Source organism: Triticum urartu, chromosome 3A, assembly GCF_056163025.1.
Source record: "Triticum urartu cultivar PI428250 chromosome 3A, HENAU_Tu73, whole genome shotgun sequence".
Classification (NCBI taxonomy): domain Eukaryota; kingdom Viridiplantae; phylum Streptophyta; class Magnoliopsida; order Poales; family Poaceae; genus Triticum; species Triticum urartu.
Window position 1 is genome coordinate 657,495,933 of NC_141875.1, and position 23,793 is coordinate 657,519,725.

General features: G+C 44.1%; 1 long non-coding RNA gene across 1 annotated transcript; it reads right to left on the reverse strand.

Moving 5' to 3' along the window:
- Positions 1–417: 417 nt before the first annotated feature.
- Positions 418–1,940, reverse strand: LOC147981135 (uncharacterized). The gene is made up of 2 exons (XR_015598847.1): positions 1,496–1,940; positions 418–1,405 (listed from the first exon to the last, which is right to left on the reverse strand). It is a non-coding gene; the product is annotated as an uncharacterized LOC147981135 (long non-coding RNA).
- Positions 1,941–23,793: the final 21,853 nt, after the last annotated feature.

The window sequence follows — 23,793 nt, forward strand, 5'->3', positions numbered from 1 at the left end:
CGCACTTCGAGGACGAGCCGAGTGAACAGCTAGGACAAGGCGAGTGAACTACTCTGTTTTTTGCTTGTTTTTTGTTTTTTTATCCACCACCATGTGGTACCTTGAAATTTAACATTGGAGTGAGCTGCAACGAATTGTACTGCGTCGTAGGCAAGTGAAACCAAAGTGAGCTGCTAGGGAAACCGAAGTGAGCTGCAAATACCTTTTAAAGTCAATTACCAAAATGGAGTGCTTTGCACGAACCTTTTGAAAACATTTTTTTCAAAATAGATTGAACCACATTTTCCTTTGGAGTGGACTCTATTAAGACAAGAGTGCATAGCTTTTTTACCCTTTTTTTTCTTGGTGCCCTAGGCCGGCCGAGCGCACCCAAGAGTTTTTGTTTTTTTCCTTTCATTTTTTGAACCGCACACGCCATCAATCCATACTGCTCGATGTTCCTATAAACATAATTTACAAAGCGAGGTGCATTTTTTATGGAGTGAACCTCTAGGCCGACCGAAGCAAACCGCTCACACCCATACTACCAGGGAACATTTAGTTTTGTGTCTCTTCTATCTTGGATCACAAGGAACAGAGTGAACCATAGCGGACAAATGAGCGGACCTCATTTTTTATCCTGGAGGACTGCAGGCAATTTTGATCGACTGCGACATGGCTTGTAAAACCTGAGAACTCTGAAAAAACTGCACGCAGTGCTCAAAAAACTGCACGCGATGCCATTCCATACTGCACAGTGTCGTGTGAGGAGGATGTTGGCGGCAGATGTCTGTGGCAGCACCGTCGAGGCGTGGTGGAGGTCGTCGGCGGGGTGGGGCACCGGAAGCTTCTGTGATCAACACCACCCCCCTCCTCTACTCGCCATCGTGTTGTCGCCGTCTTCATCTCTGTAGGGTGTTGCTACCAGCTGCACTTGCCGACAGAAGGTAGCTGCCGTCTTCCCTGCTACTCGATAGTGGACTGCACAAGCAGGGGTAGGTGACTCGCAGCATCGGCGAACTGCATAGCTAGTGAGCTGCACGCGCCGCTCAGGGGGACTTCTTGCTGGCATGGAGAGGAGTGGAGGGAGGGCAGCATGGAGCCGCTTGCTGTCGCGGGTGGTAGCAAGTCACCATGGTGGAACGAGCGCCGACGCGGGTGTAGACGCCTCCCTACACAGCATGGATCTCATTGAACTTCAAAATAATACTCAGCGAGCTGCAAAAAAGAATCAAAGGAGCTGCAAACAGGGGGAGGCAGATCCTGTGACCGACGCCCTGCTGGTGTAGCAGGGAAGGAGGGGAACTAGGCAGGACCACGGCGGGGGTGGCACACCTCGAACTCGCTAGATCCGTGCGAGAATAGGACGATGCACGAGGGAAGAACCCGGATCCGGCGCGGGATCCATGGATTGGGGAGGAGAGAGCTGCAGGGGGTTGGTGCGACGAACTACATCAGAAGGTTGCACGAGATCTGAAGCAGAGGAGGGGGCCGGTGGACTGCACACACACTCTACCATGGCTGGAGTGGGGCGGGGCCGGGGCCATCGCCAGGGCGGCGCTGCAGGACAGAGGTGCGCCGGCCGGGAGGAGGAGGCGGGGCGGCGCCAGGTGGAAGGAGGGCCGCGCCAGGCGGGAGGAGGAGGCAGGGCGGCGCCAGGTGGGAGGAGGGCCGCCCCGGGCAGGAGGAGCAGGCGGGGCGGCAGTGGCCAGGATTTTGGGGTGTGCGGGACGGGAGGTGGAGGTGGTGGGGTACGGTGGGGAGCCGTGGTGGTCGGGATCGATTCCGTGGTTGCCGGCCAGATCCTTGTAGGTTGTGGTGGGCGGCGGCAGGTAATGGTGGGGTGGGGTGCTGCAGCGGCAGGGTCACGGCAGCGCGGCGACGCGCAAGGAAGGAGGTCGGGGGAAGGAGGCTGGGACCCGGGGGGAGGGATGCGGGGAAGAAGGTGGAGGCGGAGTGGGGCTGTGTTCGTGCGGGGGTGGGTGGTGGGTAGTTTTGTTCGATCGGGGGCTGGGGTGGGATGTCGGTGTTATCAGAATAAGCCTAACCTTATTAGAATAAGGTCTTAAGTGGTGTTATCATAATAGACTCAACCTATATATATTTATATATATATATATATTGTTCATTAGTTCATCACATATATGTGATGATACTTAACTACTAGGTACAATGTATAAAATTGAAAATGAACAATACTAAAACTAATAATCCCTCATGATGCCCGGCGTCTTCCCAGCATGGAGGCAGTACTGCGCCTCCTCCACCTCGCAGCGCTTGACGTACCGATCTGCCTCTTGCTGGCAGACAAGCGCAGACGATCTTGCCATTTCGTTGGGCGCCCACCGGAGCTCCTCGTCGGTGGCACGCTGGAGCTTATCGGCCCACCTCCACGCAGCGATGAGGCGCCTAGCGCCTTTCACCTTCCTCGTGAAGTATCCGTCTTCGTACACCTCCACCGCACAACGACGCGCCCGCTCACAAAGCTCTACCTTCTCATTTTCCCAGGCGGCATCACAGGCTTCACAGGCCGCCTGGTACCTGGCTTCCTCCTCCGCGATCTCCTTGAACGCCACTTGCCTGGCTTTCTCAGCCGGCGGCAGTGACTTCCACAGACAATGATTGTACTGGCCCCAAAACCAATCCAAAGTTGGGGGGTCCGGCACAACGTCGTCCGGCGGCGTGTAGGGGTCCTCCTCGTTGCTGCTCTTCTGAAGGAAATATGCCCTAGAGGCAATAATAAAGTTATTATTTATTTCCTTATTTCATGATAAATGTTTATTATTCATGCTAGAATTTTATTAACCGGAAACATAATACATGTGTGAATACACAGACAAACAGAGTGTCACTAGTATGCCTCTACTTGACTAGCTCGTTAATCAAAGATGGTTATGTTTTCTAACCATGGACAAAGAGTTGTTATTTGATTAACGGGATCACATCATTACGTGAATGATCTGATTGACATGACCCATTCCATTAGCTTAGCACCCGATCGTTTAGTATGTTGCTATTGCTTTCTTCATGACTTATACATGTTCCTATGACTATGAGATTATGCAACTCCCGTTTGCCGGAGGAACACTTTGTGTGCTACCAAACGTCACAACGTAACTGGGTGATTATAAAGGTGCTCTACAGGTGTCTCTAAAGGTACATGTTGGGTTGGCGTATTTCGAGATTAGGATTTGTCACTCCGATTGTCGAAGAGGTATCTCTGGGCCCTCTCGGTAATGCACATCACTTAAGCCTTGCAAGCATTGCAACTAATGAGTTAGTTGCGAGATGATGTATTACGGAACGAGTAAAGAGACTTGCCGGTAACGAGATTGAACTAGGTATTGAGATACCGACGATCGAATCTCGGGAAAGTAACATACCGATGACAAAGGGAACAACGTATGTTGTTATGAGGTCTGACCGATAAAGATCTTCGTAGAATATGTAGGAGCCAATATGGGCATCCAGGTCCCGCTATTGGTTATTGACCGGAGACGTGTCTCGGTCATGTCTACATTGTTCTCGAACCGTAGGGTCCGCACGCTTAAGGTTTCGATGACAATTATATTATGAGTTTTATGAGTTTTGATGTACCGAAGGAGTTCGGAGTCCCGGATGAGATCGGGGACATGACGAGGAGTCTCGAAATGGTCGAGACATAAAGATTGATATATTGGAAGCCTATGTTTGGATATCGGAAGTGTTCCGGGTGAAATCGGGATTTTACCGGAGTACCGGGAGGTTACCGGAACCCCCCGGGAGCCATATGGGCCTTAATGGGCTTTAGTGGAAAGGAGAAAGGGGCAGCCCAAGGTGGCCGCGCGCCTCCCCCCTCCCCTAGTCCTATTAGGACTAGGAGAGGTGGCCGGCCCCCCTCTCTCTCTTTCCCCCTCGGGGAATCCTAGTCCAACTAGGATTGGGGGGGGGGAGTCCTACTCCCGGTAGGAGTAGGACTCCTCCTGCGCCCTCCTCCTGGCCGGCGGCCCCCTCCCCCTTGGCTCCTTTATATACGGAGGCAGGGGGCACCTCTAGACACACAAGTTGATCCTTGAGATCGTTCCTTAGCCGTGTGTGGTGCCCCCTGCCACCATATTCCACCTCGATCATATTGTAGCGGTGCTTAGGCGAAGCCCTGCGACGGTAGAACATCAAGATCGTCACCACGCCGTCGTGCTGACGGAACTCCTCCCCGACGCTTTGCTGGATCGGAGCCCGGGGATTGTCATCGAGCTGTACGTGTGCTAAGAACTCGGAGGTGCCGGAGTAACGGTGCTTGGATCGGTCGGATCGGGAAGACGTACGACTACTTCCACTACGTTGCGTCAACGCTTCCGCAGTCGGTCTGCGTGGGTACGTAGACAACACTCTCCCCTCTCGTTGCTATGCATCACCATGATCTTGCGTGTGCGTAGGAAATTTTTTGAAGTTACTACGAAACTCAACAGTGGCATCCGAGCCTAGGTTTTATGGCTTGATGTTATATGCACGAGTAGAACACAAGTGAGTTGTGGGCGATATAAGTCATACTGCCTACCAGCATGTCATACTTTGGTTCGGTGGCATTGTTGGACGAGACGACCCGGACCAACATTACGCGTACGCTTACGCGAGACCGGTTCCCCCGACGTGCTCTGCACATAGGTGGCTTGCGGGCGACTGTCTCTCCAACTTTAGTTGAACCGAGTGTGGCTACGCCCGGTCCTTGCGAAGGTTAAAACAGAGTCTATTTGACAAACTATCGTTGTGGTTTTGATGCGTAGGTGAGATTGGTTCTTGCTTAAGCCCGTAGCAGCCACGTAAAACTTGCAACAACAAAGTAGAGGACGTCTAACTTGTTCTTGCAGGGCATGTTGTGATGTGATATGGTCAAGGCATGATGATAAATTTTATTGATCATGTTTTGTAACCGAGTTATCGGCAACTGGCAGGAGCCATATGGTTGTCGCTTTATTGTATGCAATGCAATCGCGATGTAATGCTTTACTTTATCACTAAGCGGTAGCGATAGTCGTGGAAGCATAAGATTGGCGAGACGACAACGATGCTATGATGGAGATCAAGGTGTCGCGCCGGTGACGATGGTGATCATGACGGTGCTTCGGAGATGGAGATCACAAGCACAAGATGATGATGGCCATATCATATCATTTATATTGATTGCATGTGATGTTTATCTTTTTATGCATCTTATCTTGCTTTGATTGATGGTAGCATTATAAGATGATCTCTCACTAAATTATCAAGAAGTGTTCTCCCTGAGTATGCACCGTTGCCAAAGTTCGTCGTGCCCAGACACCACGTGATGATCGGGTGTGATAAGCTCTACGTCCATCTACAACGGGTGCAAGCCAGTTTTGCACACGCAGAATATTCAGGTTAAACTTGACGAGCCTAGCATATGCAGATATGGCCTCGGAACACAGAGACCGAAAGGTCGAGCGTGAATCATATAGTAGATATGATCAACATAACGATGTTCACCATTGAAAACTACTCCATCTCACGTGATGATCGGTTATGGTTTAGTTGATTTGGATCACGTGAGCACTTAGAGGATTAGAGGGATGTCTATCTAAGTGGGAGTTCTTCAGTAATTTGATTAATTGAACTTAAATTTATCATGAACTTAGTCCTGATAGAATTTTGCAAATTATGTTGTAGATCAATATCTCGCGTTGTTGCTTCCCTATGTTTATTTTGATATGTTCCTAGAGAAAATTGTGTTGAAAGATGTTAGTAACAATGATGCGGATTGGATCCGTGATCTGAGGTTTATCCTCATTGCTGCACAGAGGAATTATGTCCTTGATGCACTGCTAGGTGATAGACCTATTGCAGGAGCAGATGCTGACGTTATGAACGTTTAGCTAGCTAAATATGATGACTACTTGATAGTTTAGTGCACCATGCTTAACGGCTTAGAATCGGGACTTCAAAGACGTTTTGAACGTCATGGACCATATGAGATGTTCCAGGAGTTGAAGTTAATATTTCAAGCAAATACCCGAGTTGAGAGATATGAAGTCTCCAACAAGTTCTATAGCTAAAAGATGGAGGGGAATCGCTCAACTAGTGAGCATGTGCTCAGATTGTTTGGGTACTACAATCGCTTGAATCAAGTGGGAGTTAATCTTCCAGATAAGATAGTGATTGACAGAATTCTCTAGTCACCATCACCAAGTTAGTAGAACTTCGTGATGAACTATAGTATGCAAGGGATGACGAAAACGAATCCCGAGCTTTTTCATGATGATGAAATCGATGAAGGTAGAAATCAAGAAAGAGCATCAAGTGTTGATGGTTGACAAGATCACTAGTTTCAAGAAAAGGGCAAAGGGAAGAAGGGGAACTTCAAGAAGAACGGCAAGCAAGTTGCTGCTCAAGTGAAGAAGCCCAAGTCTGGTCCTAAGCCTGAGACTAAGTGCTTCTACTGCAAAGGGACTGGTCACTGGAAGCAGAACTGCCCCAAGTATTTGGCGGATAATAAGGATGGCAAAGTGAACAAAAGTATATTTGATATACATGTTATTGATGTGTACTTTACTAGTGTTTATAGCAACCCCTCAGTATTTGATACCTGATCAGTTGCTAAGAGTAGTAACTCGAAACAGGAGTTGCAGAATAATCAGAGACTAGTTAAGGGTGAAGTGACGATGTGTGTTGGAAGTAGTTCCAAGATTGATATGATCATCATCACACACTCCCCTATACTTTCGGGATTAGTGTTGAACCTAAATAAGTGTTATTTGGTTTTTGCGTTGAGCATGAATATGATTTGATCATGTTTATTGCAATGCGGTTATTCATTAAAGTCAGAGAATAATTGTTGTTCTGTTTACATGAATAAAACCTTCGATGGTCATACACCCAATGAAACAAGTTCATTGGATCTCGATCGTAGTGATACACATATTCATAATATTGAAACCAAAAGATGCGAAGTTAATAATGATAGTGCAACTTATTTGTGGCACTGCCGTTTAGGTCATATTGGTGTAAAGCGCATGAAGAAACTCCATGCTGATGGGATTTTGGAATCACTTGATTATGAATCACTTGGTGCTTGCGAACCATGCCTTATGGGCAAGATGACTAAAGACTCCGTTCTCCGGAACAATGGAGCGAGCAACTGACTTATTGGAAATAATACATACTGATGTATGCGATCCGATGAGTGTTGAAGCTCGCGGCGGGTATCGTTATTTTCTGACCTTCACATATGATTTGAGCAGATATGGGTATATCTGCTTGATGAAACATAAGTCTGAAACATTTGAAAAGTTCAAAGAATTTCAGAGTGAAGTGGAAAATCATCGTGACAAGAAAATAAAAGTTTCTACGATATGATCGCAGAGGTAAAATATTTGAGTTACGAGTTTGGTCTTCAATTAAAACAATGTGAAATAGTTTCACTACTCACGCCACCTGGAACAGCATAGTGTAATGGTGTGTCCGAACGTCATAACCGTACTTTATTAGATATAGTGCGATCTATGATGTCTCTTACCGATCTACCACTATCGTTTTGGGGTTATGCATTAGAGACAGCTGCATTCACGTTAAATAGGGCACCATCTAAGTCCGATGAGACGACACAATCTGAACTGTGGTTTGGCAAGAAACCAAAGTTGTCGTTTCTTGAAGTTTGGGGTTGTGATGCTTATATGAAAAAGTTTCATCCTAATAAGCTCAAACCCAAATCGGAGAAATATGTCTTCATAGGATACCCAAAGGAGACTGTTGGGTACACCTTCTATCACAAATCCGAAGGCAAGACTTTTGTTGCTAAATTCGGAGTTTTTCTAGAGAAGGAGCTTCTCTCGAAAGAAGTGAGTGGGAGGAAAGTAGAACTTGATGAGGTAACTGTACCTGCTCCCTTATTGGAAAGTAGTTCATCACAGAAATCTGTTCCTGTGACTACTACACCAATTAGTGTGGAAGCTAATGATGATGATCATGTAACTTCAGATCAAGTTACTACCAAATCTCGTAGGTAAACCAGAGTGAGATCCGCACCAGAGTGGTACGGTAATCCTGTTCTGGAAGTCATGTTACTAGACCATGACGAACTTGCGAACTATGAGGAAGCGATGATGAGCCCAGATTCTGCGAAATGGTTTGAGGCCATGAAATCTGAGATATGATCCATGTATGAGAACAAAGTATGGACTTTGGTTGACTTGCCCGATGATCGGCAAGCCATAGAAAATAAATGGATCTTCAAGAGGAAGACGGACGCTGATAGTAGTGTTACTATCTACAAAGCTAGAATTGTCGCAAAAGGTTTTCGACAAGTTCAAGGTGTTGACTACGATGAGATTTTCTCACTCGTATCTATGCTTAAGTCTGTCCGAATCATGTTAGCAATTGCCGCATTTTATGAAATCTGGCAAATGGATAAACAAAACTGCATTCCTTAATGGATTTACTAAAGAAGAGTTGTATACGATGCAACTAGAAGGTTTTGTCGATCCTAAAGGTGTTAACTAAATATGCAACCTCCAGCGATCCATATATGGACTGGTGCAAGAATCTCGGAGTTGGAATATACGCTTTGATAAGTTGATCAAAGCATATAGTTTTATACAGACTTGCGGTGAAGCCTGTATTTACAAGAAAGTGAGTGGGAGCACTACAACATTTCTGATAAGTATATGTGAATGACATATTGTTGATCGGAAATAATGTAGAATTATTCTGCAAAGCATAAAGGAGTGTTTGAAAGGAGTTTTTCAAAGAAAGACCTCGGTGAAGCTGCTTACATATTGAGTATCAAGATCTATAGAGATAGATCAAGACACTTGATAAGTTTTTTCAATGAGTACATACCTTGACAAGATTTTGAAGTAGTTCAAAATGGAACGGTCAAAGAAAAGGTTTCTTGCCTGTGTTACAAGGTGTGAAGTTGAGTAAGACTCAAAGCCCAACCACGGCAGAAGATAGAAAGAGAATGAAAGTCATTCCCTATGCCTCAGTCATAGGTTCTATAAAGTATGCCATGCTGTATACCAGATCTATTGTATGCCCTACCACTGAGTTTGGCAAGGGAGTACGATAGTGATCTAGGAGTAGATCACTGGACAGCGGTCAAAATTATCCTTAGTGGAATAAGGATATGTTTCTCGATTATGGAAGTGAAAAAAGGTTCGTCGTAAAGGGTTACGCCGATGCAAGTTTTGACACTAACCTAGATGACTCTAAGTCTCGGTCTAGATACATATTGAAAGTGGGAGCAATTTGCTAGAGTAGCTCCATGCAGAGCATTGTTGACATAGAAATTTGCAAAATACATGCGGATCTGAATGTGGTAGACCCGTTGACTAAGATTCTCTCACAAGCAAAACATGATCACACCTTAGTACTCCTTGGGTGTTAATCACATAGCAATGTGAACTAGATTACTGAATCTAGTAAACCCTTTGGGTGTTGGTCACATGGCGATGTGAACTATGGGTGTTAATCACATGATGATGTGAACTATCGATGTTAATCACATGGTGATGTGATCTAGATTATTGACTCTAGTGCAAGTGGGAGACTGAAGGAAATATGCCCTAGAGGCAATAATAAAGTTATTATTTATTTCCTTATTTCATGATAAATGTTTATTATTCATGCTAGAATTTTATTAACCGGAAACATAATACATGTGTGAATACATAGACAAACAGAGTGTCACTAGTATGCCTCTACTTGACTAGCTCGTTAATCAAAGATGGTTATGTTTCCTAACCATGGACAAAGAGTTGTTATTTGATTAACGGGATCACATCATTACGTGAATGATCTGATTGACATGACCCATTCCATTAGCTTAGCACCCGATCGTTTAGTATGTTGCTATTGCTTTCTTCATGACTTATACATGTTCCTATGACTATGAGATTATGCAACTCCCGTTTGCCGGAGGAACACTTTGTGTGCTACCAAACGTCACAACGTAACTGGGTGATTATAAAGGTGCTCTAAAGGTGTCTCCAAAGGTACATGTTGGGTTGCCGTATTTCGAGATTAGGATTTGTCACTCCAATTGTCAAAGAGGTATCTCTGGGCCCTCTCGGTAATGCACATCACTTAAGCCTTGCAAGCATTGCAACTAATGAGTTAGTTGCGAGATGATGTATTACGGAACGAGTAAAGAGACTTGCCGGTAACAAGATTGAACTATGTATTGAGATACCGACGATCGAATCTTGGGCAAGTAACATACCGATGACAAAGGGAACAACGTATGTTGTTATGCGGTCTGACTGATAAAGATCTTCGTAGAATATGTAGGAGCCAATATGGGCATCCAGGTCCCGCTATTGGTTATTGACCGGAGACGTGTCTCAGTCATGTCTACATTGTTCTCGAACCGTAGGGTCCGCACGCTTAAGGTTTTGATGACAGTTATATTATGAGTTTTATGAGTTTTGATGTACCGAAGGAGTTCGGAGTCCCGGATGAGATCGGGGACATGACGAGGAGTCTCGAAATGGTCGAGACATAAAGATTGATATATTGGAAGCCTATGTTTGGATATCGGAAGTGTTCCGGGTGAAATCGGGATTTTACCGGAGTACCGGGAGGTTACCGGAACCCCCCGGGAGCCATATGGGCCTTAATGGGCTTTAGTGGAAAGGAGAAAGGGGCAGCCCAAGGTGGCCGTGCGCCTCCCCCCTCCCCTAGTCCTATTAGGACTAGGAGAGGTGGCCGGCCCCCCTCTCTCTCTTTCCCCCTCGGGGAATCCTAGTCCAACTAGGATTGGGGGGGAGTCCTACTCCCGGTAGGAGTAGGACTCCTCCTGCGCCCTCCTCCTGGCCGGCGGCCCCCTCCCCCTTGGCTCCTTTATATACGGAGGCAGGGGGGCACCTCTAGACACACAAGTTGATCCTTGAGATCGTTCCTTAGCCGTGTGTGGTGCCCTCTGCCACCATATTCCACCTCGATCATATTGTAGCGGTGCTTAGGCGAAGCCCTGCGACGGTAGAACATCAAGATCGTCACCACGCCGTCGTGCTGACGGAACTCCTCCCCGACGCTTTGCTGGATCGGAGCCCGGGGATTGTCATCGAGCTGTACGTGTGCTAAGAACTCGGAGGTGCCGGAGTAACGGTGCTTGGATCGGTCGGATCGGGAAGACGTACGACTACTTCCTCTACGTTGCGTCAACGCTTCCGCAGTCGATCTGCGTGGGTACGTAGACAACACTCTCCCCTCTCGTTGCTATGCATCACCATGATCTTGCGTGTGCGTAGGAAATTTTTTGAAATTACTACGAAACCCAACATCTTCGACAGAGCGTCCTCGGGAGGGGGGCGGCGACTCCTCGTCGGCGCGTGGGCAGATCGACGGCGCCATGGCAGAGCTTTGAGAGAGAAAGAGAGAGAGGGTGAGCGAGGGGAGGATGTAGATTAGAATGCAGGCGGGATGACGTGAGCAAGGTAGTATTTATTGGCGCCCGGGATCTAGATCGACGGGAATAGTACACACACTGGTCGCCGGAATTTACGAGTACTGTAGTTTGAATTACACATGATTCTCGAATTAGAATCTGTGTGTGAACATAATAACTGACAGTTTCCAATACAGAACCGTGTCTGATTAATAACCCCGGCCATTCACCTTCCAAACCTCGAGGCGCTAAATAGAGTGCCAATCGTGTGGGGGTCGGTTATCTTGCCAGATCTTTACATTTTCTTTTTTGAACACCAGATATTTACATCATCTGAAGATTTTTTAATTCGCACACAACTACACAAAAATATGATTTTCAAACTGTTATGGTTAGTCGTTGCATGTAGATGTAGTTCAAATTTGAATTACGGTCATTAAATGGCTATAAAATCACTTAAATGTCTTTAGAAGGTCAAATGACCCCTGAAATTTTCCAAATTTTCACATGATAGTTGTATTAGTGCACGTTAAACATAGAAAAGATTTGAAGGCCGTAAGGGGAAGCTATCTCCCGTTCGTCATCAAACATGCATTGTTCCCTCTCGGAACCACTAGCCTTCTAGTGAGTTGCTCCGGTGTGTGAGGGGTGTGTGTCCAAACATTCATCAAATATGCCAAAAAAATTACCACATTATCTTGGTGGCATGACATTACATCAAGCAAGGGTTCATGTTTTTCTGATCATTTTTTTATTTTTTTGGAATGCCATGGCACTCCATGCATACATATGCATGTGTCCATGTCGTGAGACCAATATGTTTGAAAATTCCTTCTAATTTACAGCACATGGAATTAACTCACACACGAGTACACAAATATGATTTTTCAAACCGTTGTGGTTAGCCGTTGCATGTAGATGTAGTTCAAATTTGAATTACGGTCATTAAATGGCTAGAAAATCACTTAAATGTCTTCAAAAGGTCAAATGACCTCTGAAATTTTTCAAATTTTCACATGACAATTGTATTAGTGCATGTTACATGTAGAAAAAATTTGAAGGCCATAAAAGGAAGCTATCTCCCGTTCGTCATCAAACATGCATTGTTCCCTCTCGGAACCACGAGCCTTCTATTGAGTTGCTCCGGTTTGTGAGGGGTGTGTGTCCAAACTTTCGTCAAACATGCCAAATTTTTTACCACATCATCTTGGTGGCATGACATTACATCAACCAAGGTTTCATGTGTTTCTGATCTTTTTTTAATTTTTTGGAATTTAAATGCCATGGCACTCCATGCTTAATTGTGTCATAGTTGTTAGACCAATATGTCTGAAAATTCCTTCCAATTTACTGCACATGGAATTAAATTGCACACAAGTACACAAATATGATTTTTCAAACCGTTATGGTTAGCCGTTGCATGCACATCTAGTTCTAATTTGAATTATGGTCATTAAATGGCTAGAAAATCACTTAAATGTCTTCAAAAGGTCAAATGACCCCTGAAATTTTCCAAAATTTGACGTGACAGTTGTATTAGTGCATGTTACATGTAGAAAAAATTTGAAGGCCATAAGAGGAAGCTATCTCCCGTTCGTCATCAAACATGCATTGTTCCCTCTCGGAACCATGAGCCTTCTAGTGAGTTGCTCCGCTTTGTGAGGGTTGTGTGTCCAAACTTTCGTCAAACATGCCAAATTTTTTACCACATCATCTTGGTGGCATGACATTACATCAACCAAGGTTTCATGTGTTTCTGATCTTTTTTAAATTTTTTGGAATTTAAATGCCATGGCACTCCATGCTTAATTGTGGCATAGCCTTTAGACCAATATGTTTGAAAATTCCTTCCAATTTACTGCACATGGAATTAAATCGCACACAAGTACACAAATGTGACTTTTCAAACCATTATGGTTGGCCGTTGCATGTACATCTAGTTCTAATTTGAATTATGGTCATTAAATGGCTAGAAAATCACTTAAATGTCTTCAAAAAGTCAAATGACCCTTGAAATTTCCAAAATTTGACATGACAATTGTATTAGTGCATGTTACATGTAGAAAAAAATTGAAGGCCATAAGCCGAAGCTATCTCCCGTTCGTCATCAAATATGCATTGTTCCCTGTCGGAACCACGAGCCTTCTAGTGAGTTGCTCCGGTTTGTGAGGGGTGTGTGTCCAAACTTTCGTCAAACATGCCAAACTTTTTACCACATCATCTTGGTGGCATGACATTACATCAACCAAGGTTTCATGTGTTTCTGATCTTTTTTTAATTTTTTGGAATTTAAATGCCATGGCACTCCATGCTTAATTGTGTCATAGCCGTTAGATCAATATGTTCGAAAGTTCCTTCCAATTTACTACACATGGAATTAAATCGCACACAAGTACACAAATATGATTTTTCAAACCGTTATGCTTAGCCGTTGCATGTACATCTAGTTCTAATTTAAATTACGGTCATTAAATGGCTAGAAAATCACTTAAATGTCTTCAAAAGGTTAAATGAGCCCTGAAATTTTCCAAAATTTGACATGACAGTTGTATTAGTGCACGTTACATGTAGAAAAAATTTGAAGGCCGTAAGAGGAAGCTATCTTTCGTTCGTCATCAAACATGCATTGTTTCCTCTCGGAACCACGAGCGTTCTAGTGAGTTGCTTTCGTTCGTGAGGGGTGTGTGTCCAAAGTTTCATCAAAGATGCCAAAAAAATTACCACATCATCTTGGTGGCATGACATTACATCAACCAAGATTTCATGTGTTTCTGATTTTTTTTAATTTTTTGGAATTTAAATGCCATGGCACTCCATGCTTAACTGTGTCATAGCCGTTAGACCAATATGTTTGAAAATTCCTTCCAATTTATTGCACATGGAATTAAATCGCACACAAGTACACAAAATATGACTTTTCAAACTGTTATGGTTAGTTGTTGCATGTACATGTAGTTCAAATTTCAATTACGGTCATTAGATGGCTAGAAAATCACTTAAATGTCTTAAAAGGTCAAATGACCCCTGAAATTTTCCAAAATTTGACATGATAGTTGTATTAGTACTACAAATTTTCTCGTACATTTAAAACACCATCTGTTGCCACTTTACTCCAAATTCGTCTTTCACGGCTAATAAAAAATATCTACAACATCACACACAGTTGTTCTGTAGGAACCGTTTGCGATGAAATTTTTTGGGTCTATTTAAGCCGGCTCGTCTGCTCCAGTGCCGGCAACCCCCGAATCCCCAAATCCCGATCCCCATTCCTGCACCCCCTTCTTGCAAAGATGACGCCGTGGAAACGCTTCATGAAGGCCCGTACGATGCCCCCCCCCCGAGCGCCGCCGCTTCCGCCGAGATTGCGTCTGGCTGCAAACGCCGAGAGCGCTCGAGCTATCGTCTGTGCCGCCGATGTTGCCCTGGCCTGGGTCGAGGCCATCCACGCCAAGATATTCCAGGCCATCTCGGAATCCAGCATGCAACCCACGTCCGAAAAGGCGGCGGTGGCCATGGAGCACCTGCTTCCTCATGAGGTCGCCGAGCGGGAGCTTGAGATGCAGGGAGGAGGAGTCGCGTGTGGTTGAGGTCGAGGTAGAGAAGAGTCTGTCCATCGAGGAATCGGCGGTGGAGTACCAACGCGAGCTCTGGCGCAACCACTACTACGAGTACTAAAACCTCGACGGCGGCGCCGAGGACGAGGACGACGACGCGGTCGACTTCAGCAGGGGGGACGCGGAGTCCACCAAAAGCGCCATGTCGCCAGGACAAATCATAGATGTGTCATCTCACACCGATGATGCATAGGCCGGCGCGGCGGCGGATTTGTTAAAATTATGCATACTTAGGCTTTGTTTTTAATGCTAGTCTTTTGTTAGAGCAATGTTTAGGTCAACTGGCTCTATTTTAATTACTAAAATTGCTCGATTCAGTAAGTGTGGTATGTCTATTGTACGCTCTTTTGTGTGCCCAAATTAGCAAGCGATGTTAAATTATGCAATGACGTACCCGGGGAAATTTTCACCAAAATTTGAATTATCAAGCTCATCCCATGCGCGTAAAGCCAAAGAATCGTTTGCGATGCACACAATCGTTCAAAGTGAATGGTGTCCGGCGGCACCCCGCGCAAAGTTTCCCTCCACATTTCAAAATTTTTGGCCGACCGTTGAAATATCTACCCCCCTTCCCAACCCCCTTTTCTCCCCGACCACAAGTCACATTTCCCCTGTTTCCTCCTTCCTTCCTTCCTAAGTTATAGCCGCTTCCTCGCTTGCTTCCTCGCTCTCGCCATCTCGCATCCTATCGCCGGGGTCGCCATGGTCATCTTCAAAGACCTCTCCAGCGGTTCCTCCTTCGATGATGACTCCTTCACCACCCGGGTATGCCTCTCTTCTCTCTCTCGGGCTATGACTTGGAATGAAGGATTTTTAACATGCGATCGATTTGAGTCATTTCTTCCTCTTGTAGCTCCCTAGGACCATCAGTGGCAATGAATGGAGCAGGGTGGCTAAAGATCTATCTGCTCGTTGTCACCATCAATCTCCATGCGTGAAGCTAGTTGCGTTTGAATCTGTGGACAATGGGAAGAAGTTTCTGGCATGTGCAGAGAAGGTTAGACCCTCTTTCATTGTTACAAATCATTTGTTAGATGTGATTCAGACACTGTCACAATCCCAACCCATTCATACCACACCTTCAACCAAACGCATCCTAAACAGTGTCACAGTTTGTACCTAGTATCTAAAATTGTTTCCATCTCATTAGGGGTGCCATTAGAAAATTATTTGGCACCGCTTCACCAGTTTGTGCAGCCAACTTTGGTCCACACATCCGAGCAGCCAAGCATTAAAATAATATATCTTTATTGCACGAAGGAACTGGGCATCGGAGCAACTAGGTGCTCCGGAGTCCGGGTCCGTGATTTTTTCCGCTGCATCGGCTTGCCAGTGCAGGGCACCGGTGCGAGATGTAGCAATAGTTGTCTTTACACCAGTTTTGGCATAGACGGCCTTAGTGCTATTAGTTCTATGTTACTAAATTTGTGCATGTACACACCTGTTAGTATCAATTTGATGTCATCCAAACACTGTCGCTATGCTGTTGCAGTTATATTTACCTTCCTCATAAACTGTTCAATTTGTTTTTTATTGTACATGAGTCAGAACTTGTAGAATTTTTGAGTTAATTATAGCTTCTGATGTTTCGAAATTTGGTTGTTGTCTCAGTAGCAATTAATTCATTTGCACATTGATCTTTTTGAGAAGATATGTCATAATTAACATGTTTTTCAGTTTTTCAAAATAAGCATTGGTGATTTTCTATGTTGCTATAAATCCATTTCCCCTACAATTGTTACTGATCTAGTTTTAAATATTATAGGATGAACGGAAGTGTTCTTACTTGGAGTGGGTTGATCAAGAGAGGTCGTAGTCTTTGAAGATGTGCCTAGCAAAGCTCTGGAGCATGTATGAGGAAGAGAACAGAGGTAGGCTTAGAGAAAGTGTTGTCAACGCTGAAGAATATTTAAAGATGCGGGATAAAAAGAGGAAGGTGGAGAATGAGCTCGGACTTTTTAAATCGGACTTTGCTAAGATGGTATTGGCGAAGGAGGAGGCACTTTCCTAGTTGGCCAGTGCAAAACAGGTTCTTACTGAACTGAAAGCAGAGGTGGATAAGACGAGCCTGGATGATCTCAATTAGGGAAATGAATATATTGTTCTAATATTGTTCTTATGAAGTTGAACTAGCTATATGTTGTAATGTGCTATTTTCAGGTAGCTATCGTACTGTGATGTTAAAATATATTTATGTGTCTGATATGAAATTGGCAAACAACTGTTCGATATGAAATGTGAATTTGCGTAATACTGGAATTATTAATTATAAACTAATAAACCTGCTAAATTTGTCTTGGAACTTTGCAAACGGTTCTAGCAGTAAAAGCGCTTGTGATGGATAGCCCAATGCCACACAGTTTTCTTCATCAAATCATGTGTGATGTAGTTGATAAAAGCAAATGGTTAACCAAGGCAGAGCGTGTGTGATAGTTACACCTATCACACACGAGCCTATAAATAAACCTATGTGGGATGTACATACGAACGGAAACATTTTCCATGGATTGACTGTGTGGGATGTACATACGAACGGAAACGTTATCCCTGGATTGACTGTGTGGGATGTACATTCGAACGGAAACAATTTCCCTGGATTGACTGTGTGGGATGTACATACGATCGGAAACGTTTTCCCTGGATTGACCGTGTGGGATGTTCATAAGAACGGAAACGTATTCCTTGGATTGACTGTGTGTGACATACATACGAACGGAAATGTTTTTCTGGGATTCACTGTGTGGGATGTACATATGAACGGAAATGATTGGGTTTCGATGCCTCGCCTGATCGCACACGAGTCCCAGGAGAGCCTATCCCCGACGGTTTCTTGGTCCTGTGGGAAGGAACCCCCTATCGCCCACACTCACTTGGTGACAGTTCCAAATGTCGTTGCAGAAAGGGTTTAAAAACCGTTTGTATAGCACCGACGCATACCAGTGCATTCTGTCAACTTTGCACTTGCCAAATTTGTTGGCAAGCAGTTCAGCTGCATTCTTGATTCCCAGGAAGGGCACTGCTTCTTGTAATGACGGAATGCAAATACGGCCTTTGGAGGCCGAGGATCCGTTCTCAGCTGGCAAATTATGGATGTAGCCTTTTTTTCCTTGCTGCTGCACACTAATGCTTAGAAACCACAAACTCAGGTTGAATGTCATACAGAGATCTTGAAATGGTTGTCCATACACGTTCGGGAGGATGGGCCACATTTTCATAGTACCAAAAAGGTGGTTCATTATCTTAAGGTGCCTTTTCCATAGAAAAATGAACATCAAGGCAACAATTTTAAAAGGACTGATACCACATCTTGTAATAGTCATATTAGCTTCGTCTTCAAAACAAGCCCATCTACTAATGAGTTGATCTTCTCATTCTTCACTAACATCGATTGTCCAAAATCATGCACAAAAGTATTAAAAAAACTAAGATTGGAGAACACTTGTTGTGTATTACTGACTTCTTAATGCGAAATAAGTGACTAGCATTTCACCTCTTTACGATGAGTCCTTGAGAATAACTCCAAAGTAAATGTTGATAACACTTCTAGTTTTTCTATGCCAAGTATGAATGGCTTCTGCAGACAAAATACTGGCCCAACCTCACGTCCCTATGTGTCGTGCCATAATATTCTGATGCTAATCACATTTTGGACATCCTGCTATTCTTGTGGCATGAACTATTAATACACAAGGGATCAATCAAAATATCAACAAGTAGTAAGCAACAATATGTACTTGGAATGAGTTATGGTCCCCTTATTTGGTCCTTTGGGAAAGTGAGTAGATATTCAATATCTTGAGGCTCCAATGGAATAACTTTGTTCTTTCCTATCCAAAAAAGATTCTCCTTTCTGCACAGATTGATGACATATTTTTGAACACTGCTACTTCTTGAGCTTGCGTTGGTTTTTCCCTTGAAGAGGAAAGGGTGATGCAGCAAAGTAGAGTAAGTATTTCCCTCGGTTTTGAGAACCAAGGTATCAATTCAGTAGGAGACAATGCACAAGTCACCAGAAAACTGCACAAGCAATCAAACAACTTGCACCCAACGCGATAAAGGGGTTGTCAACCCCTTCACGGTTACTTGCAAAAGTGAGATCTGATAGAGATAGATAAACGGTAAAGTAAATATTTTTGGCATTTCTGGTTTATAGATCAGAAAGAAAAAGATTGGGAAAAGAGTAGACCAGAAACTAATATTGTAGATGGGAAACTTATATGGAGGAAAATAGACCCGGGGGCCATAGGTTTCACTAGAGGCTTCTCTCAAGATAGTAAATAATACGCAAGGTGAACAAATTACTGCCGAGCAATTGATAGAAAAGCGCAAAGTTATGACAATATCTAAGGCAATGATCATGAATATAGGTATCACGTCCGTGTCAAGTAGACCGAAACGATTCTGCATCTACTACTATTACTCCACACATCGAGCGCTATCCAGCATGCATCTAGAGTATTAAGTTCATAAAGAACGGAGTAACGCATTATGCAAGATGACATGATGTAGAGGAATTAACTCAAGCAATATGATGAAAACCCCATCTTTTTATCCTCGATGGCAACAATACAATACGTGCCTTGCTGCCCCTACTGTCACTGGGAAAGGACACCCCAAGATTGAACCCAAAGCTAAGCTCCCCTTCCATTGCAAGAAAAACCAATCTAGTTGGCCAAACCAAACTGATAGTTCGAAGAGAATTACAAAGATATCAAATCATGCAGAAAATAATTCAGAGGAGATTCAAATAATATTCATAGATAAGCTGATCATAAATCCACAATTCATTGGATCTCGGCAAACACACCGCAAAAAAGTATTGCATCGAATGGATCTCCAAGAACATCGAGGAGAACATGGTATTGAGAATCAAAGAGAGACAGAAGAAGCCATCTAGCTACTAGCTATGGACCCGTAGGTCTGTGGTAAACTACTCACGCTTCATCGGAAGGGCAATGGTGTTGATATAGAAGCCCTCCTTCATCGAATCCCCCTCGGGCAGGACGCCGAAAAAAGGCCCCTAGATGGGATCTCACGGGTACAGAAGGTTGCGGCGGTGGAAAAGTGTTTTCATGGCTCTCCTGGTTGGTTTGAGGATATATATAGGTATATATAGGTGAAAGAAATAGGTCGGTGGAGTCACGAGGGGCCCACAAGGGTGGGGGCGCGCCCTACCCCCCTGGGCACACCCTCCATCCTTGTGGCCGCCTCGTGGCTCCTCCGACTTCATCTCCAAGTCTTCTGGTTGTCTTCTGTTCCAAGAAAAATCATCGCGAAGGTTTTATTCCGTTTGGACTCCGTTTGGTATTCCTTTTCAGCGAAACTCTAAAACAACGAAAAAACAGGAAGTGGCACTGGGTTCTAGGTCAATAGGTTAGTCCCAAAAATAATATAAAATAGCATATTAATGCGGATAAAACATCCAAAATAGATCATATAATAGTGATACGTCTCCAATGTATCTAAATTTTTTTATTGTTCCAAGCTATTATATTATGTGTTTTGGATGTTTTATATGCATTATTATGCTATTTTATATTATTTTTGGGACTAACCTAGTAACCTAGAGCCCAGTGCCAGTTCCTATTTTTTCCTTGTTTTAGAGTTTCGCAGAAAAGGAATATCAAATGGAGTCCAAACGGAATAACACTTTCGCGATGATTTTTCTTGGACCAAAAGACATGCAGAGGACTTGGAGTACACGTCAGGGAAGCCACGAGGCACCCACAAGGACGGAGGGCGCGCCCCCACCCTTGTGGGCCCTTCGTGACTCCATCGACCTATTTCTTCCGCCTATATATTCTCAAATATTCCAAAACCTACAGGTAGAGCCATGAAAACACTTTTCCACCGCCGCAAGCTTCTGTACGTGTCAGATCCCATCTAGCGGAGGGGGATTCGATCACGGAGGGCTTCTACATCAACACCATTGCCTCTCCGATGAAGCATGAGTAGTTTACCATAGACCTACGGGTCCATAGGTAGTAGCTAGATGGCTTCTTCTCTCTCTTTGATTCTCAATGCCATGTTCTCCTTGATGTTCTTGGAGATCTATTCGATGTAATACCTTTTGCGGTGTGTTTGCCGAGATCCGATGAATTGTGGATTTATGATTAGCTTATCTATCAATATTATTTGAATCTTCTCTGAATTTTTACATGCATGATTTGATATCTTTGCAAGTCTCTTCGATCTATCGATTTGGTTTGGCCAACTAGATTGGTTTTTCTTGCAATGGGAGAAGTGCTTAGCTTTGGGTTCAATCTCGCGGTGCTTGATCCTAGTGACAGAAGGGGAACCGGCACGTATTGTATTGTTGCCATCGAGGATAACAAGATGGGGCTTTATTGCTTGAGTTTATCCCGCTACATCATGTCATCTTACTTAAATCGTTACTCTGTTCTTATGAACTTAATACTCTAGATGCAGGCAGGAGTTGGTCGATGTGTGGAGTAATAGTAGTAGATGCAGGCAGGAGTCGGTCTACTTGATACGGACGTGATGCCTATATTCATGATCATTGCCTTACAAATCGTCATAACTTTACGCTTTTCTATCAATTGCTCGGCAGTAATTTGTTCACCCACCGTAATATTTTTTTTATCTTGAGAGAAGCCTCTAGTGAAACCTCTGGCCCCCGGGTCTATTTTCCATCATATAACTTTTCGATCTACAATTTTAGTTTCCAATTTACTTCCTTTGAAATCTTTTACTTTCCGGTCTATAAATCCAAAATACCAAAAATATTTACTTTGCCGTTTATCCCTCTCTATCATATCTCACTTTGAAAATAACCATGAAGGGATTGACAACCCCTTTATCGCGTTGGGTGCAAGTTGGTGTTTGTTTGTGCAGGTATTCGGTGACTTGTGCGTTGTCTCGTATTGGATTGATGCCTTGGTTCTCAAAACTTAGGGAAATACTTACTCTACTTTGCTGCATCACCCTTTCCTCTTCAAGGGAAAAACCAACGCAAGCTCAAGAAGTAGCAAATAGCATGGAACAATAAAAAATTATAGATACGTTGGAGACGTATCAAGCACCCCCAAGCTTAATTCCTGCTCGTCCATGAGTAGGTAAAAAGCTTAATTCCTGCTCGTCCTCGAGTAGGTAAATGATAAAAATAGAATTTTTGATGTGGAATGCTACCTAACATATTTATCCATGCAATTTCTTTATTGTGGCACCAATGTTCAGATTCGTACGATTCAAAACAAAATTTTAATATTGACATAAAAACAATAATACTTCAAGCATACTAACAAGGCAATTATGTCTTGTCAAAATAACATGGCTAAAGAAAGCTTATCCCTACAAAATCATATAGTCTGGCTATGCTCCATCTTCATCACACAAAATATTTGAATCATGCACAACCCCGATGACAAGCCAAGCAATTGTTTCATACTTTTGATGTTCTCAAACTTTTTCAACTTTCACGCAATACATGAGCGTGAGCCATGGACATAGCACTATAGGTGGAATAGACGGTGGTTGTGGAGAAGACAAAAAGAAGGAGATAGTCTCACATCAACTAGGCGTATCAACGGGCTATGGAGATGCCCATCAATAGATATCAATGTGACTGAGTAGGGATTGCCATGCAACGGATGCACTAGAGCTATAAGTTTATGGAAGCTAAAAAAGAAACTAAGTGGGTGTGCATCCAACTTGCTTGCTCACGAAGACCTAGGGCAATTTGAGGAAACCCATCATTGGAATACACAAGCCAAGTTCTATAATGTAAATTCCCACTAGTATATGCAAGTGACAATATAGGAGACTCTCTGTCAGTGTCAAAACCGGTGGATCTCGGGTAGGGGGTCCCGAACTGTGCATCTAGGCGGATGGTAACAGGAGACAAGGGACACAATGTTTTACCCAGGTTCAGGCCCTCTTGATGGAGGTAAAACCCTACATCCTGCTTGATTAATATTGATGATATGGGTAGTACAAGAGTAGATCTACCATGAGATCGAGGAGGCTAAACCCTAGAAGCTAGCCTACGGTATGATTGTTGTATGTTGGGGTTGTCCTACGGACTAAAACCCTCCGGTTTATATAGACACCGGAGAGGGTTAGGGTTACACAAAGTCGGTTACAATGGTAGGAGATCTGAATATCCGCATCGCCAAGCTTGCCTTCCACGCCAAGGAAAGTCCCATCCGGACACGGGACGAAGTCTACAATCTTGTATCTTCATAGTCCTGGATTCCGGCTAAAGGTATAGTCCGGCTACCCGGACACCCCCTAATCCAGGACTCCCTCAGTAGCCCCTGAACCAGGCTTCAATGACGATGAGTCCGGCGCGCAGATTGTCTTCGGCATTGCAAGGCGGGTTCCTCCTCCAAGTTCTTCATAAAAGTTTGTAAACACTAAGGGTAGTGTCTGGCTTTGCAAAATAAGTTTCCACATATTGCCATAGAGAGAATAACACAAATCTAATCTGCTGACGTATTCCGTACCGTGACATCACGCTACGGCCAAGTCCTTTACTCGAATCGTTTTTACTTCCCCACCTCAGCGTATTTTGCGAGGCGGTTTCCTTGGCACGTCTTGTCAAAGCAGAGATCGTGTCCCCTTTATTTACGGGATTCTCATCAATACGGACGTGGGTAACCCAATCGTGCCCGTTAACATGTTTTCTCAATTAAAGGCGAGTCCCAAATGGTTACGGGGAGGGCCCTTGGTATTCAACCACTTATAAAGAGACCAAGGCCTTACTCCTTGTCAATCTCAAACAAGTTCGCCCGTCGCCTCGAGTTCCAACACCCTAGGCTCCAGATTCCAGGCGCTTCGGACCTTCGACAATGTCCGGTT